This window comes from Papaver somniferum, chromosome 5, assembly GCF_003573695.1.
Source record: "Papaver somniferum cultivar HN1 chromosome 5, ASM357369v1, whole genome shotgun sequence".
Classification (NCBI taxonomy): domain Eukaryota; kingdom Viridiplantae; phylum Streptophyta; class Magnoliopsida; order Ranunculales; family Papaveraceae; genus Papaver; species Papaver somniferum.
This window is the reverse complement of record NC_039362.1, coordinates 52227367-52240003: the sequence shown is the minus strand read 5'-3', so window position 1 is coordinate 52240003 and position 12637 is coordinate 52227367.

The following is a 12637-nucleotide window of genomic DNA, read 5'->3' as shown; positions in this document are numbered from 1 at the left end:
CACTAGTATCTACTAGCCAGGGGATTCGTTAAAACCAACTGAAAGTAACTTAATTCTTTTTAAAGAATGATACTAACGAAATTCCCTGCAATAATGAAGATTATCTTTGAATGTTTCCTAAAAACCCTAAAGAGCCCTGAAAGAGCTCTGAGTAACTCTAAAAAGCTCAGGAAGACTCCAAAAAGGTTTGAAAAGCTTAAATTTAATTATACTCCGTAGCACCGTGATCTACAAGCTAGGAGATTCGTTAAAGAATGATAATAACAAATCTCTACAATAGTGAAGATCAACTTTGAATGTTCTCTAAAAAGCCTTGAAAACTCTAAAAAACCCTGAAAACTCTAAAAACCCGTAAAATATCTAAAGAGCTCTGAAAAAGCTTTAAGTTAATTATATTTCCTAACACTAGTATCTACTAGCAAGGGGATTCGTTAAAGCCAACTGAAAGTAACTTAATTATTTATAAAGAATGATACTAACAAAATTCCCTATAGTAATGAAGATTATCATTGAATGTTTTCTAACAACCCTAAACAACCCTGAATGAGCTCTGAGAAACTCTAAAAAGCTCAGGAAGACTCCAAAATGCTTTGAAAAACTTAAATTTAATTATATTTCGTAGCACCAGTATCTACTAGCCAGGGGATTCGTTAAAGCCAACCGAAAGTAACTTAATTCTTTATAAAGAATGATACTAACAAAATTCCCTACAATAATGAAGATTATCTTTGAATGTTTCCTAAAAACCCTAAAGAGCCCTGAAAGAGCTCTGAGAAACTCTAAAAAGCTCAGGAAGACTCCAAAAAGCTTTGAAAAGCTTAAATTTAATTATACTCCGTAGCACCGTGATCTACAAGCTAGGAGATTCGTTATAGAATGATAATAACAAATCTCTACAATAGTGAAGATCAACTTTGAATGTTCTCTAAAAAGCTTTGAAAACTCTAAAAAACCCTGAAACCTCAAAAGCCAAAAAATATCTAAAGAGCTCGGAAAAAGCTTTAAGTTAATTATATTTTGTAGCACTAGTATCTACTAGCCAGGGGATTCGTTAAAACCAACTGAAAGTAACTTAATTCTTTATAAAGAATGATACTAACAAAATTCCCTGCAATAATGAAGATTATCTTTGAATGTTTGCTAAAAACCCTAAATACACTAAATAGCCCTTAAAGAGCTCTGAGAAACTCTAAAAAGCTCAGGAAGACTCCAAAAAGCTTTGAAAAGCTCAAATTTAATTATACTCCGTAGCACCATGATCTACAAGCTAGGAGATTCGTTATAAAATGATAATAAAAAATCTCTACTAACAAAATTCCCTACAATAATGAAGATTATCTTTGAATGTTTCCTGGAAACCCTAAAGAGCCCTGAAAGAGCTCTGAGAAACTCTAAAAAGCTCAGGAAGACTCCAAAATGCTTTGAAAAGCTTAAATTTAATTATACTCCGTAGCACCAGTATCTACTAGCCAGTGGATTCGTTAAAGCTAACCGAAAGTAACTTTATTCTTTATAAAGAATGATACTAACAAAATTCCCTACAATAATGAAGATTATCTTTGAATGTTTCCTAAAAGCCCTAAAGAGCCCTGAAAGAGCTCCGAGAAACTCTAAAAAGCTCAGGAAGACTCCATAAAGCTTTGAAATGCTTAAATTTAATTATACTCTGTAGCACCGTGATCTACAAGATAGGAGATTCGTTATAAAATGATAATAACAAATCTCTACTAACAAAATTCCCTACAATAATGAAGATTATCTTTGAATCTTTCCTAAAAACCCAAAAGAGCCCTGAAAGAGCTCTGAGAAACTCTAAAAAGTTCAGGAAGACTCCAAAAATCTTTGAAAATCTTAAATTTAATTATACTCCATAGGAAAGTGATCTACATGCTAGGAGATTCATTATAGAATGATAATAACAAATCTCTACAATAGTGAAGATCAACTTTGAATGTTCTCTAAAAAGCCTTGAAAACTCTAAAAAACCCTGAAAGCCCAAAAAATCCCAAAAATATCTAAAGAGTTCTGAAAAAGCTTTAAGTTAATTATATTTCGTAGCACTAGTATTTACTAGCAAGGGGATTCATTAAAGCCAACAGAAAGTAACTTAATTCTTTATAAAGAATGATACTAACAAAATTCCCTATAGTAATGAAGATTATCTTTGAATGTTTTCTAGAAACCCTAAAGAGCCCTGAATGAGCTATGAGAAACTCTAAAAAGCTCAGGAAGACTCCAAAATGCTTTGAAAAGCTTAAATTTAATTATACTCCGTAGCACCAGTATCTACTAGCCAGGGGATTCGTTAAAGCCAACCGAAAGTAACTTAATTCTTTATAAAGAATGATACTAACAAAATTCCCTACAATAATGAAGAATATCTTTGAATGTTTCCTAAAAACCTTAAAGAGCCCTGAAAGAGCTCTGAGAAACTCTAAAAATCTCAGGAAGACTAAAAAAAGCTTTGAAAAGCTTAAATTTAATTATACTGCGTAGCACCGTGATCTACAAGCTAGGAGATTCGTTATATAATGATGATAACAAATCTCTACAATAGTGAAGATCAACTTTGAATGTTCTCTAAAAAGCCTTGATATCTCCAAAAAACCCTGAAAACTCAAAAAAGCCCAAAAATATCTAAAGAGCTCTGAAGAAGCTTTAAGTTAATTATATTTCGTAGCACTAGTATCTATTAGCCATGGGATGCGTTAAAGCCAACTGAAATTAACTTAATTCTTTATAAAGAATGATACTAACAAAATTCCCTACAATAATGAAGATTATATTTGAATGTTTCCTAAAAACATAAAAGAGCCCTGAAAGAGCTCTAAGAAACTCTAAAAAGCTCGGGAAGACTCCAAAAAGCTTTGAAAAGCTTAAATTTAATTATCCTCCGTAGCACTAGGATCTACAAGCTAGGAGATTCGTTAAAGAATGATAATAATAAATCCCTACAATAGTGAAGATCAACTTTGAATGTTCTCTAAAAAGCCTTGAAAACTCTAAAAAACCTTCAAATATCTAAAGAGCTCTGAACAATCTAAAGAGCTCTGCAAAACTCTAAAAACACTGAAAAAGCTTTAAGTTAATTATATTTTGTATCACTGGTATCTACTAGCCAGGGGATTCGTAAAGCCAACCTAAAGTAACTTAATTCCTTATAACGAATGATACTAACAAAATTCCTTACAATAATGAAGATTATCTTTGAATGTTTTCTAAAAACCCTAAAAAGCCTGAAAGAGCTCTGAGAAACTCTAAAAAGCTCAAGAAGACTCCAAAAATCTTTGAAAAGCTTAAATTTAATTATACTCCGTAGCACCGTGATCTACAAGCTAGGAGATTCGTTATAGAATGATAATAACAAATCTCTACAATAGTGAAGATCAACTTTGAATGTTCTCTAAAAAGCCTTGAAAACTCTAAAAAACCCTGAAAGCTCTAAAAAGCCCTAAAATATCTAAAGAGCTCTGAAAAAGCTTTAAGTTAATTATATTTCGTAGCATTAGTATCTAATAGCAAGGGGATTCGTTAAAGCCAACTGAAAATAACTTAATTCTTTATAAAGAATGATACTAACAAAATTCCCTATAGTAATGAAGATTATATTTGAATGTTTCCTAGAAACCCTAATGAGCCCTGAAAGAGCTCTGACAAACTCTAAAAAGCTCAGGAAGACTCCAAAATGCTTTGAAAAGCTCAAATTTAATTATACTCCGTAGCACAAGTATCTACTAGCCAGTGGATTCGTTTAAGCCAAACGAAAGTAACTTAATTCTTTATAAAGAATGATACTAACAAAATTCCTTACAATAATGAAGATTATCTTTGAATGTTTTCTACAAACTCAAAAGAGCCTGAAAGAGCTCTGAGAAACTCTAAAAAGCTCAGGAAGACTCCAAAAAGCTTTGAAAAGCTTAAATTTAATTATACTCTGTAGCACTGGGATCTACAAGCTAGGATATGCGTTAACGAATGATAATTATAAATCCCTACAATAGTGAAGATCAGCTTTGAATGTTCTCTAAAAAGCCTTGTAAACTCTAAAAAATCCTGAAAACTCTAAAAAGCCCTAAAATATCTAAAGAGCTCTGGAAAATCTAAAAGAGCTTTGAAAAACTATAAAAAGCTCTGAAAAAGCTTTAACTTAATTATATATCATAGCACTAGTATCTACTAGCCAGCGGATTCGTTAAAGCCAACTAAAAGTAACTTAATTTTTTGACTATTTCAAGGAAAAAAAGGAACTAATGGATAGAATGTCAACTAAGAAAAAACATCAATCTCCTATTAAGCTTGTTCCTGGTGGGAAATATGTTTCAGATGAATATGAATCTGATGATATATATGAAGATGAATATGAATCTGATGATATATATGAAGATGAATACAAAGAGCCTTATGGAGACCCTGATTTGACACAAATACTTGCTGGTTTTCTCCCCAATAAGAGGAACTTTAGAGTTGGAAACAAGGGGTGCAAACGATATTAATGTTCTTTGTTTGCCTCTTTAGGTTATTTATGTGTGTTTAGGAGCTTCATTTATGAGCTTTAGCTTTTATGAGTTTTTATTTTCGCCCCTTTGGTTTATGGGGGTGGGGAGGCCTTGAGCCTCTCATTTTGTAATTCTTGTAATTACGTTTTTTTGTAATAATAAACCTTGGACTTAACAAAAAAAAAGAAAATAACTAAATTCTTTATAAAGAATGATACTAACAAAATTCCCTACAATAATAAAGATTATCTTTGAATGTTTCCTAAAAACCCTTAAAATCCCTGAAAGACTTCTGAGAAACTCTAAAAAGCTCAAGAAGACTCCAAAAAGCTATCGAAAGCTTAAATTTAATTATACTCCATAGCACCGTGATCTACAAGCTAGGATATTCGTTATAGAATGATAATAACAAATCCCTACAATAGTGAAGATCAACTTTGAGTGTTCTCTAAAAATCCTTGAAAACTCTAAAAAACCCTGAAAACTCAAAAAAGCCCAAAAATATCTAAAGAGCTCTGAAAAAGCTTTTAAGTTAATTTTATTTCGTAGCACTAGTATCTAATAGCCAGGGGATTCGTTAAAGCCAACTGAAAGTAACTTAATTCTTTATAAAGAATGATTCCAACAAAATTCCCTACAATAATGAAGATTATCTTTGAATGTTTCCTAAAAACCCTAAAGAGCCCTGAAAGAGCTCTGAGAAACTCTAAAAAGCTCAGGAAGACTCCAAAAAGCTTTCAAAAGCTTAAATTTAATTATACTCCAAAGCACCGTGATCTACAAGCTAGGAGATTCGTTATAGAGTGATAATAACAAATCCCTACAATAGTGAAGATCAACTTTGAGTGTTCTCTAAAAATCCTTGAAAACTCTAAAAAACCCTGAAAACTCAAAAAAGCCCAAAAATATCTAAAGAGCTCTGAAAAACCTTTTAAGTTAATTTTATTTCGTAGCACTAGTATCTAATAGCCAGGGGATTCGTTAAAGCCAACTGAAAGTAACTTAATTCTTTATAAAGAATGATTCCAACAAAATTCCCTACAATAATGAAGATTATCTTTGAATGTTTCCTAAAAACCCTAAAGAGCCCTGAAAGAGCTCTGAGAAACTCTAAAAAGCTCAGGAAGACTCCAAAAAGCTTTCAAAAGCTTAAATTTAATTATACTCCAAAGCACCGTGATCTACAAGCTAGGAGATTCGTTATAGAGTGATAATAACAAATCCCTACAATAGTGAAGATCAACTTTGAGTGTTCTCTAAAAATCCTTGAAAACTCTAAAAAACCCTGAAAACTCAAAAAAGCCCAAAAATATCTAAAGAGCTCTGAAAAACCTTTTAAGTTAATTTTATTTCGTAGCACTAGTATCTAATAGCCAGGGGATTCGTTAAAGCCAACTGAAAGTAACTTAATTCTTTATAAAGAATGATTCCAACAAAATTCCCTACAATAATGAAGATTATCTTTGAATGTTTCCTAAAAACCCTAAAGAGCCCTGAAAGAGCTCTGAGAAACTCTAAAAAGCTCAGGAAGACTCCAAAAAGCTTTGAAAAGCTTAAATTTAATTATACTCCGTAGCACCGTGATCTACAAGCTAGGAGATTCGTTATAAAATGATAATAACAAATCTCTACTAACAAAATTCCCTACAATAATGAAGATTATCTTTGAATGTTTCCTAAAAACCCTAAATAGCCCTGAAAGAGCTCTGAGAAACTCTAAAATGTTTAGGAAGACTCCAAAAACCTTTGAAAAGCTTAAACTTAATTATACTCCGTAGCACCGTGATCTACAAGCTAGGAGATTCATTATAGAATGATAATAATAAATCTCTACAATAGTGAAGATCAACTTTGAATGTTCTCTAAAAAGCCTAGAAATTTCTAAAAAACCCTGAAAACTCAAAAAAGCCCAAGAATATCTAAAGAGTTCTGAAAAATCTTTAAGTTAATTATATTTCGTAGCAGTATTATCTAATAGCTAGGGGATTCGTTAAAGCCAACTGAAAGTAACTTAATTCTTCATAAACAATGATACTAACAAAATTCCCTACAATAATGAAGATTATCTTTGAATGTTTCCTAAAAACCCTAATGATACTTGAAAGAGCTCTAAGAAACTCTAAAATGCTCAGGAAGACTCCAAAAAGCTTTGAAAAGCTTAAATTTAATTATACTCCGTAGCACCAGTATCTACTAGCCAGGGGATTCGTTAAAGCCAACCGAAAGTAACTTCATTCTTTATAAAGAATGGTACTAACAAAATTCCCCAATAATGAAGATTATCTTTGAATGTCTCCTAAAAACCCTAAAGAGCCCTGAAAGAGCTCTGAGAAACTCTAAAAAGCTCAGGAAGACTCCAAAAAGCTTTGAAAAGCTTAAATTTAATTATACTCCGTAGCACCGTGATCTACAAGCTAGGAGATTCGTTATAGAATGATAATAAAAAATCTCTACAATAGTGAAGATCAACTTTGAATGTTCTCTAAAAAGCCTTGAAAACTCTAAAAAACCCTGAAAACTCTAAAAAGCCCAAAAATATCTAAAGAGCCTGAAAAAATCTTTGAAAAAGCTTTAAGTTAATTATATTTCGTAGCACTAGTATCTACTAGCTAGGGGATTCGTTAAAGCCAACTGAAAGTAACTTAATTCTTTATAAAGAATGATACTAACAAAATTCTCTACAATAATGAAAATTGTCTTTGAATGTTTTCTACAAACCCAAAAGAGCCCTGAAAGAGCTCTAAGAAACTCTAAAAAGCTCAGGAAGACTCCAAAAAGCTTTGAAAAGCTTAAATTTAATTATACTCCGTAGCAATGGGATCTACAAGCTAGGAGATTCGTTCAAGAATGATAATTACAAATCCCTACAATAGAGAAATCAACTTTGAATCTTGAAAACTCTAAAAAAACCTGAAAACTCTAAAAAGCCCTAAAATATCTAAAGAGCTCTGAAAATCTAAAGCGCTCTGAAAAACTCTAAAAAGCTCTGAATAAGCTTTGAGTTAATTGTATTTCGTAGCACTAGTATCTACTAGCTAGGGGATTCGTTAAAGCCAACTGAAAGTAACTTAATTCTTTATAAAGAATGATACTAACAAAATTCTCTACAATAATGAAAATTGTCTTTGAATGTTTTCTACAAACCCAAAAGAGCCCTGAAAGAGCTCTAAGAAACTCTAAAAAGCTCAGGAAGACTCCAAAAAGCTTTGAAAAGCTTAAATTTAATTATACTCCGTAGCAATGGGATCTACAAGCTAGGAGATTCGTTCAAGAATGATAATTACAAATCCCTACAATAGTGAAATCAACTTTGAATCTTGAAAACTCTAAAAAACCCTGAAAACTCTAAAAAGCCCTAAAATATCTAAAGAGCTCTGAAAATCTAAAGCGTTCTGAAAGACTCTAAAAAGCTCTGAATAAGCTTTGAGTTAATTGTATTTCGTAGCACTAGTATCTACTAGCCAGGGGATTCGTTAAAGCCAACTGAAAGTAACTTAATTCTTTATAAAGAATAATACTAACAAAATTCCCTACAATAATGAAGATTATCTTTGAATGTTTCCTAAAAACCCTAAAGAGGCCTGAAAGAGCTCTGAGAAACTTCAAAAAGATTAGGAAGACTCCAAAAAGCTTTGAAAAGGTTAAATTTAATTATACTCCTTAGCACTGGGATCTACAAGCTAGGATATTGGTTAAAGAATGATAATAAAAAATCCCTACAATAGTGAAGATCAACTTTGAATGTTCTCTAAAAAGCCTTGAAAACTCTAGAAAGCCCTGAAAACTCTGAAAAGCCCTAAAATATCTAAAGAGCTCTGAAAAAGCTTTAAGTTAATTATATTTCGTAGCACTAGTATCTACTAGCCAGGGGATTCGTTAAAGCCAGCTGAAAGTAACTTAATTCTTTATAAAGAATGATACTAAAAAAATTCTTAATTCTTAATTCTTAATTCTTATATTTCTTTTAATTTTGTGAAAGATTTGTGGAATTCTTTTGTGGTTTCAGGCAGTGCAGGTTTTGTTTTTTGTAAGAAGCTTCAATTACTAAAACATCATCTTCGAATTTGGAGCAAAAGTGAGTTTGGTGAAGCGGATAGAAGATTAGAGGAGCTGGAGGTTATTTTTTTGGATCTGGACGCAATGGAGAACGCAAATAATGGTCTTACTACTACTCAATGGGAGGATAGAGAAAAAGTCAGACAAGACTATTGCAATTTGAGCATAATAAAAGCTGAGAAATGGAGAAGCAGAAGCAGAGCAACTCATTTTAAAGACTTTAAGAAAAACAAAAAATATTTTCATAGGCTTGCAAATGATAGAAGAAGGAGGAGTTACATTGGTGCAATTAAGGTGAATGGTGTGCTTACAAATGATTCTACAGAAATTAAAGATGGTATTGTTACTTATTTCCAAGACATTTTTCAGTCTCAGCATCATATAATTGCTACAGCAGATGGAATGCAGTTCAATCAAATATCTCAAGACATGTGCAGTTGGCTTGAAAGGGGTATAGAAGAAGAGGAATGTTTGGCAGCTGTTAAATTACTTGGTCAATATAAGGCACCAGGGCCAGATGGGTTTACTATCAAATTTTATAATGTTTGCTGGGATATTCTTAAAGAAGACTTTATCAAAGTTATCAAAGAGCTACAAGACAAGTCTTTTATAGATTGGAGACTCGAGAATACTTTCATTGCTTTGATCCCTAAAAAGGATTGTATAGAGGAAATCAAAGACTTAAGGCCAATAAATCTTGTTCATGGAGCTTATAAAATTATTTCAAAGATTCTAGCTGAAAGGTTAAAATAATCTCTTCCTTTTATTATCTCTCAACATCAAACAACTTTTGTCAAGAATAGACAGATTTTGGATGGAGTTTTAATTGCAAATGAACTTATTGATTCTAGAATAAGAAGTGGTAAACCAGGTTTTCTTTGAAAAATAGACTTTGAGAAGGCTTTTGATCATGTTAATTGGTCTTTCTTGGATGATATGTTCAGGTTGATGGGTTTTGGAGAGAAATGGAGGAGCTGGATTAAATGTTGTGTTGAATTTGCAAGATTTTCTGTTTTAATTAATGGAAATGCAGTTGGTTGTTTTAAGAGAAATAAAGGCATCAGAAAAGGTGATCCTTTATCACCCTTTTTTTTCTTACTTGTTGGAGAAGCTCTAAATTTCATGATAAGAAAAGCTCAATAGGAAGGATTAATCTCTGGTTTTCATACAAGAGATGATGGCATTAAAGTGAGTCACTTGCAATATGCTGATGACACACTTATATTCATATATGAAGATGTGGAGAAAGTTAAGAATCTTAGACTGATTTTGTTGTCTTTTGAGATGTTATCTGGCTTAAAAATAAATTTTGCCAAAAGTTAAATTTTTCAGTTGCTTATGAAGATGATCTTTCTGTCTTTTCTTCTATGTTGGGTTTTTATAGTGGTGTTCTGCCTACCACTTATGTTGGTCTTCCTCTAGGGGATAAGAGTGAAGGAATTGTTAAGTGGGACAAAGTCATTGAAAAATTCATTGCAACGCTAGATGGCTAGAAGAAGATTTTATTATCAAGAGCAGGTAAAATCACTTTAATTAACAGTGTTTTAAACAGTCTTCCTATTTATTACATGTCTCTTTTTTGAGATGCCTGCTTCCGTGATAAATAAGCTTGAGAAAATTATAAGGAACTTCCTATGGAATGATAACAAAGGAAGGAAAAATATTCATTTGGTCAAATGGGAAGCTCTTTGCAGAAGGAAGAAGTTTGGTGGTCTTGGAATTAAAAGTCTCAAAAAAATGAACAAAGCTTTGCTCTCAAAATGGATTTGGAGGTTTGCAGTTGAGGATGAAGCTCTCTGAAGGAAGATTGTCAATGAAAAGTATGGAACTGATGGCACTATTTGGATTCCAAAAACTCCAAAAACTACATATGGCAGATCAGTGTGGAAATCAATTATGAAGCATAAGGATTTTGTGTTAAAGACTGTCAAATTCAAAGTTAACAATGGTGTTTCAGTTAGGTTCTGGGATGATAACTGGATTTATGATCAGCTAATTAAAACTTGTCATCCTAATTTGTATGCTTTGTCCAGAGCTAAACATTTGTCTGGGGCAGAAGTCTGCACCTTTGATGGCAGAGATAATTGTTGGAATCTTCAAGTTCAAACAAGGATGAATGTAGCTGCAAGAACTGAGCATCACCTCCTTATTGCTGATCTTCACTCTTTCAGATTGGATACCATACAAGAAGATGTATTACAATACAATGGCCTTTAACAAAAAATAAGTGCTTCTCTGTCAAAACATCTTATGATAAACTTTCTATGGACACAAGTATTGCTCAGCAAAGTTCTATGTTCACTTTCATCTGGAATTTGAAGTGTCCTCCAAAAGTTGGGTTTTTCTTATGGACGATTGCACATGATAGACTTCCCACTAGAGATATGTTGAGGAGAAGAGGTGTTGAAGTTCCAGATACATGTCTTTTCTGCAATTGTGCTAAGTCTTGCTCTCATCTGCTACTTCATTGTTCTTTTGCTACTGAAGTTTGGAACAGTTTCTTGAAGAAACTTCATTGGTTTTACAGTGTGCATATGGATGTTATTCCTTCTTTACAGGCTCGGTTTCTATCTCAACATTCAAAAGCTAATTTGGCAGTTTGGAACCTTGTACCTGTTGCTATCATTTGGAGATTGTGGAAAGAGAGAAATGCAAGAGTTTTTACGGATAAGAGAACAAATGTTAATGGAGTGGTGCATAAGGCTATTTACTATCTGTTCACTTGGGCTTTGGCTATTAAAGAGTTTGAATCTGTCAACTCTTCTACTGTAATGTCATATTGGTGCGCAATTTATTTTAGACCAGTTTAGGATGGTAGTCTGTTACCATTCTCTTTTCCTTTTTTTTTTTTTTTTTTTTTTTTTTTTTTTTTTTTTTTTTTTTTTTCTTTTGTACTCTTGCTTAGGGTGGTACAATCTTTATACCCTCTATTTTTTGATCAATATAATCTTCTTTATCGATCAAAAAAAAATGATACTAACAAAATTCCTTGCAATAATGAAGATTATCTTTGAATGTTTCCCAAAAACCCTAAAAACACTAAAGAGCCCTGAAAGAGCTCTGATTTTTTTTTTGATAAGTCAAAAATTTGTATTAATAGATAACAAAATTTACAAGAGATAATTTACAAGAAAAGAGGTCACAGCAACCCCAAAAACTTGAAAACTACTTAAATCTATAATAAGCAACATTTGGAAGTTCAACTGAACTTGTTATGGGAAAAAACAAACAAATTCATGTTTGTACGACTATTGATATCAATTCTCTTCCAAACCCTACTACCAAAGATGGAAAGCCGGCGGTAGTAATCCCTCATGATTATTATGAGGAGGGTTGCCAAATATGGAGATTCAGTCTCATTGGAAGGTTGGATCTCAAAGGGGTTAAGCTTACGGATATTACAAACAACTTGGAACAACAATGGAATTTGGGAGAAGCTAGGGTTCAGTTCATCCCCATGAACAGTGGTTTCTTCATAATCAAGTTATCTACTCCAGAAGACAAAGCTAAGGTTTATAGATATGGAAACAAAGAACCATTATTTGTGCTTAGGAGCTTATTTTAAACAAAGATGGAAAGCCATCGGTAGTAATCAAGTTATTTTATTTTCTTTCTTTTGTTAGTTATTTGTGCTTAGGAGCTTTTTATTGTTAGCTATTTTGATGTTATTTTTTCTCCCCTTTGGTTTATAGGGGTGGGGAGGCCTTGAACCTCCCATTTTGTAATTCTTGTAATTACGTTTTTTTGCTTAATAAACCATTTTGACCTAGAAAAAAAAAAGGAAACAAAGAACCATGGATTGTGAATCAACAACCCTTACGTTTGATAGAATGGTATCCAGGGTTTGATGCTGACAAACAATGCACATCCCATTCTACTGTATGAGTCAAGTTTCCAGGTCTTCCAGTCGAGATGTGGGTTGAGAAAACTCTTCTAGCTCTTGGTAAATCGCTTGGTACACCTATTGTAGTTGATAAAAGAACCCTAAACCATGAGTACGGTCATTATGCATCTGTGTTGATTGATGTTGATTTTTCTAAACTCAACTCCGGTTCTGTTCATGTTGAAGCTGGTGGTCGTAATTT